Source organism: Acyrthosiphon pisum, chromosome A1 (genome assembly GCF_005508785.2).
Source record: "Acyrthosiphon pisum isolate AL4f chromosome A1, pea_aphid_22Mar2018_4r6ur, whole genome shotgun sequence".
In the NCBI taxonomy this organism is placed as follows: domain Eukaryota; kingdom Metazoa; phylum Arthropoda; class Insecta; order Hemiptera; family Aphididae; genus Acyrthosiphon; species Acyrthosiphon pisum.
The window spans coordinates 107237199-107244910 of record NC_042494.1 but is presented as its reverse complement, the minus strand read 5'-3'; the positions used below and the strand labels follow the sequence as shown (position 1 = coordinate 107244910).

General features: G+C 29.6%; 1 long non-coding RNA gene across 1 annotated transcript in view; it reads left to right on the top strand.

The window, feature by feature from the left end:
- The first annotated feature begins 235 nt into the window (after positions 1 to 235).
- Positions 236 to 7712, top strand: part of LOC103309451 — an 85013-nt gene continuing 77536 nt past the window's right edge. Inside the window, exon 1 of the long non-coding RNA XR_510733.3 lies at positions 236 to 504. This is a non-coding gene — a long non-coding RNA (uncharacterized LOC103309451). The remainder of the gene's footprint in view (positions 505 to 7712) is intronic.

Genomic DNA, 7712 nt, shown 5'->3' with positions numbered 1-7712 from the left:
ATTGCATAATAATTATTACGAACGGACTTAATTATAGGTACTTTAAGAGTATATACCTATTATGGAGACTACGATACGTTTTCGCAACTTTTCGATTTTCGATTTGAACTCACTTGTACTACCGCAATGCATAGTCGTTTGCGTTACCCTCGTATTTATTATAATAATATGACTCCGTGAGTCCGGTGCGGGTGCGCATGCTTGAATTTGGTTATGCGATGCGTGTGCTCGCTACGGGCATTTGAAAATCAGTGGCCGTTAGGGTGTTTTGACGCGAAGGTGTGGAGTATTGCGCGAGCACTGAACCGTCTGAGAAATTTCACACATATAAGTTCGCGATATTACGATATACTATTAATATAGGTTTAATACAGCGTAGGAACGATTGTGCGTTTTGACACGATATATCGGCCCTCGTTGACTGATTAATTTCGTCTTGGACAGTTGTTCGACACGTCTGAGAAGTTACGAAGAAGTGTGTCAAGCGAGGAAACGTCATTTTAGGTGAGTTTTTTTTTCATAAATTTCACATAGACGTTAATTACGACGTTATTCACATACACGATGCATAATATTATCAATGAATCATTCGAATGATTTGGCTCTTTCGATAAAACTGATTGCAGTGAATATAGATTTGTTTCAATCAGAAGAATACATTTTTCATTGTTGAATGGTTTTAACAAGTCTAAAAAAATAAAGTTTGTGTTCAAATTTCTCAAATGGTTCAATTACACATATTGTGATTTCTACTTTGAAGTTTTAGATGAACCCTAGTAACACTATTTTATAAATAATAGGTATTATAAGTAGGCATACATAATTCTTGTTTAATATAATATGCATTATATTATATATAAATATTATTATGGTAAAGCATATATCTGACAATAGTCAGCTAAAAGTAACCTTCAGTTAATTTTTAAAATGTTTAATTGCATAAACTGCTCGAGTAAAAGTAAAACTATATGGTGCAACTTATTACACTAGGGAAATGAAAACAATTTAAGTTTTTTTTTTTTTTAGCAATCGAAACATTGAAATATTTTGTGTAGGTGTAGTGTGGTGAATATATGTAATTTAATTTAAAATTATACGTTATTCAAATTATCCAAGTTTTAGGCATACATACAACTTTGGTGCATGGAACATATGTGCAGGGCAATAAGATGCTTAAAATTAATAATAGCTGTGGACGTAATTAAAATATAGTTAGTGTGTTAAATCAACATACCTAAAACATCAGTTTAAATTATAATTGTTATTGTATTCATATAATATGGTGAATTATTTTTTATATCTATATAATCATATACAATAATATAATATTCTTAAGTAGTATGACTTACATAATATATATGCATAATGTATAAAATATATTATATACGTAGGCATATTAGTATATTAATAAAAAAAACATCATTAATTTAATATTTTAATTTTTAATACTGTAAGACATAACAAAATAATATATAATAACATAGTTTAGGGCCTATAACAAAGTGCAATGGGTACTTAATGTCTTTTTTTTTTAAAAGAAAGTTCTGAAAATTGACACTTTTTTAATTATGTAACTTTTTACCAGCCATTTTTACCGAAAAAATCTTTTTTTTACCTTGAATTTTTTTTCAACTTTAATTTAATGTTAAAATCCATATTTTAATAATATAATCGTTCTGTAAAGTTTAGTGTTATACCACAATTCTTAAACTACATATTTGAAAATAAGACAACAATATAGGAGACAAAAAATGTCATTGCATATATAGGTAGGTACCTACCTATTAAGAATTTATTATAATAGTATGTATTATATATTAATTGTCGATTGAGATTTGATAAGATAAACTATGTAATTTGTTGTAATTAATAGCAATTTATTTAAACGCCATCAATAATAAACGTATTATGTAAGTAATAACTTTTACTTATGCTTTATCTATCATCATTTAATTTTTGAATAATAAACATTTGAAATGTGAAGTAAATTCCTTAAATTCAAAAGCAGAACAAAACTAAACTTTTTTATTTTAATATAACATAAATTATTCTAGCACAGAAAAAAATCTCACAAATAAAAACAATAAAAACCGTAAAAGTACTCTTTATATTAAAATTTAAAACAGTATATTTTAGTTTTAAAAAATAGTTGATACAAACATAAAGATCTAAATAGTAATAAAATTAAAATGTATAGAAATAGTTTGATGAGTGATTGAATTGAAAAAATTAATTTAACGCATAAAAAAAAACACAATTTTTTTACACAATAATTGAATAATATGTTGATGAGTGAAAACTTACGACTAACACTTCTAATACATTATTTTTCAGCACTTTTATTCTTAGAAAACTATTTGTTACATTACATCGTTACGCCGATTCAAACATTTTCATTTAAATAATTTATTCATATTATATTATAATTTCTTCGTCGCGTTTTAGTAAATCATTGGAAAATTAAAACAACATAATATTTTGTTTGGACCGCCTAAAAACTATGTACATATACATTTTAGATTCTGAGCGGAGCGACGAATGTATTTATTTATTTGATTACAATACGTTATCCGTGAGCAGTTAAAAGCAAATTCTTGCATTTTTGTGACAGTTTTGCAGAGTTTGAAATGAAATTTAACGTTTGCACGAGTTACTAAGCGTCATGGTTTAAAACGCGACATGCTTTTATGAAATGTGACTAAAATCGCGTTTACGGGAATCACATTTCAATGCACAAACCAGAACCGTAGTGGAAAATTGTATCGTAATAATTACTTTCTCCTGCCTTCGCCAGATTCGATTTCCGACCGAATTGGCCGATCTTTGCCGTTGTTCATTATTCACGTATTAATGTATTATTATAATATATTATGTTATGTAGGCACATTGACTCATGACGATTCGTTTATGCGTGTAATATACGACATCAAACATTTATTTTTGCTAAGGTAAACCGATCGCTGATATAAATCGCTAGAACTTAGGTTGTATATACTTCTTATTTATATCCCATTATGTTAACCTTGTTATTTTCGTAACGGATGCGAGTAGCCACATTTTATATATTTATTTATTCTTTGTGAAGTTGACGAGCACCGCTGAGCATGTTCGTGGGGCGCGGGCGGTTACATTTTACATTCATTATACCTACTTACATATTCCCCTACGTCCGACAATTGCAATATTATATAAATTAGTTATTTATTATATTATTTTAACGATACCATAAACAAATTTACTATAAAATATAAATTTAAAAATCAGAAACCAAATTTACTTTTTCATCATAACTATATATTATGGGACAGTCCGATAGTGTGATGCTAAATATATAAATCGTAAATACACTAATGCTCCTCGCACGGTTTTCCTGTAAAGTGTCATGATTGAAAAAAAAAGAAAAAAAAGATACAGTTATTATAGTTTAAACACGAAAAGAATGTCGGGAGAAAAAATGTCTTAAACGTTATCGTCTACCTTAAAGAGTTATATCTGTTTTATGGAATTGCGTACAGGGGCTGCCATACCTAACGAAAAACGACAATATTAATAATAATAAAAAAATCTCCTACAATTTTCTATTACACATTTCTGGTTGAAAATATATAATAATATATATCTACCTATATACCTACCTAACGTTTATAGATCGTGGGTTGTTTGCTGTACGTAATGCGCTCGGCCGTGCCATACTTCAAATGCCTGCGATAAATTCAAACGGTATAAGCCGTTCTGTATTGTGAACAACTATTTTCTGTTGCCGTATACAGTCACAGAGTAACGGTTTTCACACGGAAGTTAACACTTTATAAATCACTATGTGTGATCTCCCGCGGCGCAGTATATGTTGTAATTGGAATACAATAAACCATATTTTTTTTATTTTATTTGATGACTCAGTTTCCAACATTTTTCTATAGAGATATTTTCACCGAAAAATTATACAATTTTGAATTCATATTTCAACATTGGAATAAAAAAAGAAAAAGAAATGTTATCTCATCTCTCAATAAAAATCCTTTTGTTAAACCACATGGCTTAGTCATTATTGTTATTATATTAAAAGTATTTTTCGTTCAACGAAAAGATAACAATAACACCGAATGAAGTTTAATCACATTCGCTTCATAACAATTCCAAACAAGTATTATAATTGCTAGAATTGAACATTTCGGAAATTAAGGCACTTTATTTGTGTAGTGAATCGATGTTATAATGTCGTACAATTAAACAAAAAACTTATGCAGATGCCAAATTGATTGGCCAATTATGGTCCACTTAAAAAATAGTTTTTAGTTTAAGAAATTCAACGTATAATTTTTTAAAACCATACCAATTTATTGTAATTGTTAAGTATATGAAATATTATATTTTAGAAATACTCACAAAGGATGGTATATAGTTTTTAAACGCTGCTAGTTTTTTAAAAAATAAATCATAAAGCTGAAATTTTATGTTTTAGATTCTAATCACGACACGTTTGTTTTACAATGATATATGTGTTTTTTATTTTTGTGTGTATCATAACTCTTTGGAGCGGTAAAAATGCTTCAACTTCGAGACTACAGGTTTCTGGTAACAAATTGGATCTAGCTGGTATCTAATTTAGTGGATCAAAACTATTATTGTTTGTACTTATTGAATTTATAAGTTAATAACAATAATATATTTTTATATTATGCTATAATATTAAAATAATTGATAATACAATATGTTTGCGTTAGTTTTAGAAAAATAAATAGTTCAACATACCGCAATAGAAAAATAAATTACTTATAACCTACCTAGTTATAAAAATAAATAATAAAATATATTCTTAGGAATTGTGGCTGACACACTCTATCCGCCCAGAATCGTTTTTTGTATTCAATGATTTATTGACATCAATTTCACTGATCTCACTGATTGACGAGACACACTCGAAACTAACCATTATACCTAAATTAGCAGAGCGAATTCCCCGGTTTCCTGTTGATATTACTTTTATTTAGGGTATTTTAATTTTAAATAAGTTTCATAAGTCTTATTGCACAAGCGCAGAGCTGCTGGGAATAACAAAGTTAAAAAATTTACGAACATTTGATTAATTGGTCTGTGTAAAAAGCTATAGAAACTTTTTCAATGTTTACCATGGGATTTGGGTAGTTGGGTACATAAAGATGTATTAAGTTTTTTTTATGAATTACCTTTTTTATTAGGGAGATGGTTTTTTTTTTAACTAAGATAATAATATTATTATTAATCGTGGTAATTAGGTATACGAGAACGTAAAGTGAGTATTATATAATTATTAATCCCACACAAATACCTTTACGTACTACTATAGAATCCGAATATGATTTATATTTGAACTTTATCGTATCATATTGATATATATAAAAAACAATTGTGAGCAGAAACATTTTTCATCGGTTATAATAGTATGTTCTACACTACGGGGGACCATGTTACAACTATAAATAATTAAGTCGGCGATATACCAGAAACCTCATTAGGTACATTTTAGCATCAAAACTGTGTCAGCCCTCAACCGTAATAAATAATAATATAGGTACTCGTATATTAATATAAACAATATTATCATCATATATTGATATAATATTGTAAACGCATTTTAACTTTACTACATTACTAGCAAGTAGCTGTGATATACTTAGGTACAAGCAATATTATACTCTGTGGATAGGGCTTAAACATTAAAGCTATCATGCACGTAAAATAACACACTGACATATTACTAAATATTGTGTACCTAAACAATCACCATCCACCAATCAAGGCCATGTGGGGGAGGGTACTGTAGATTTGTTTACAAATGGGTGTTGTTTTTTGGCAGAATTTTGATTGGGAACCCGTAGGTATCTATCATGGCCTCTATCTCCAAACAGGCGTCTGCCCGGAGAGAAGTGCCGCCCGTGACCGAGATTCGAACCGGCGACGCTGCGCGTCGCAACCGACGCCTTGTTCACTCGGCCACTCCGTCCCCCAATACATATATTCTATTATCGTTAAGAATGAACCACGGCGGCTACCAATTTTCGTCTTGTCCTCACCTGTCTGGCAACACCCGTTTGTGACCCCATCGATTCAACCATCTGTGTAGTGAGTCACGCCCCTGTGCAAAAATCAGCCACCGGGGTTCCTTCTTAACGTGAATGGAGTATACTTAGATTTTGTATACCATTTAAGGAGTGTTAGGTGGCGTTATAAACTTCTTTTTTCATACTCACCATATTTTCCTATAAATTGATATCAGATGACTTTTAACGATGTATCTGAATTGAAATTTGAACAAGTTTTTGAGTTATTTAACTTAACGTGCTAAGGATAATATGATTTAGGAACTATGATGATTAGAAAACTTAAGTTATTAATACTAATCTATCAGCATTAATTTAGAATTTGTAAAAATGTTCAAATACCTATAGTAAATACTACGTTAAATATTAAATCAACTATGTATTTTTGTAAGCCAGGTTTTAAGGACTAATACTTTAATGTATACACATTTATAATTCAGAAACAACTCTTTCAAATTTTTATTTAGATTGTTACATCAAAATATTCAAAAAAATCAGTTAATAGGAAATTTACATTGAAATAGGTTGGTTATCATTTGTAAAAAGTAGTTTTTATCACTGCAGTAATACTAAACACTAAAAATAAAAATAATTTGTAATCTGAAATGAGGTCCTTGAAATAGGTACTTGAAAATATGTACTAAAAAATCAGAATTTGAATAAATTTATAATCAAAGAAAAAATGGGGTTGAACATGCTTAGTGAATCACCCTATATAGGTTTATAAAGTATTCTGAAACGTTAACGTACAATGAAGTAAGAACATTATACTATTGCCTAATATTAGTATCATAATTATTTTATTATGGTTGTTTTTAGGTACCTTATTATACTATATCAAATTAATGTTAAAATATTAAATGAAAATGCATATTATAAAAATAAAAAATATGTATATATTAGAGAGGATTATTCATTTTTATACTCGCATGGTAAACTCCGTGACATTTAGAATTACAAATTTGGGACGCTTATCTGCAAGCACATCTGTTTGTCTTGTATTTTATTTTACAATGGTATCGGGTATATTATTATCCTTGCACCCCTGAAATACTATTTGTAGCCGGCAGCCGCTACCTCTAAAAGTGAAATTGGTTTTTCTGCGTGACCTGCTGATTCTAAAACAGAAGCCAGATCAAGTAATTTTGCTTTGCAGGGATTTATTTTTGATCTCGTGTAGGTACACGTGTTTCAAAAATCCATTTTCAGTGCCTACAAATAAATTAAATTATTTTCCGGAAAATATAAGTACCACATCTCTAAGTCATATTGATTGTTATTTAAAAAAATGTTATAATATTATAAACCTCAAACTCGTAGTTCAACTGACATTTTTTTTGCTGGAAGGGAGAGGCAAAAAAATATTAAATTAGATAAGGCTTTGTGGCACTCGCAATCGGGAGCGTATAGTGATTACGGGCAGAATCAATACGATGTTATTATTGTTATTATGATCTGTTGTTGAACCACGTTATCGGGAAATTCGTTCGTATCGTCCGCAGAGGTAAACAACATCTGTCTCCACGATATATATATAGTATGTACAGGGTACTTTAACGATACGGATTGAAAGTAAACGACGTGTATATATAAATAACGTTTGGTTGGGGGGGGGGGGGGGAGAACGGCCGA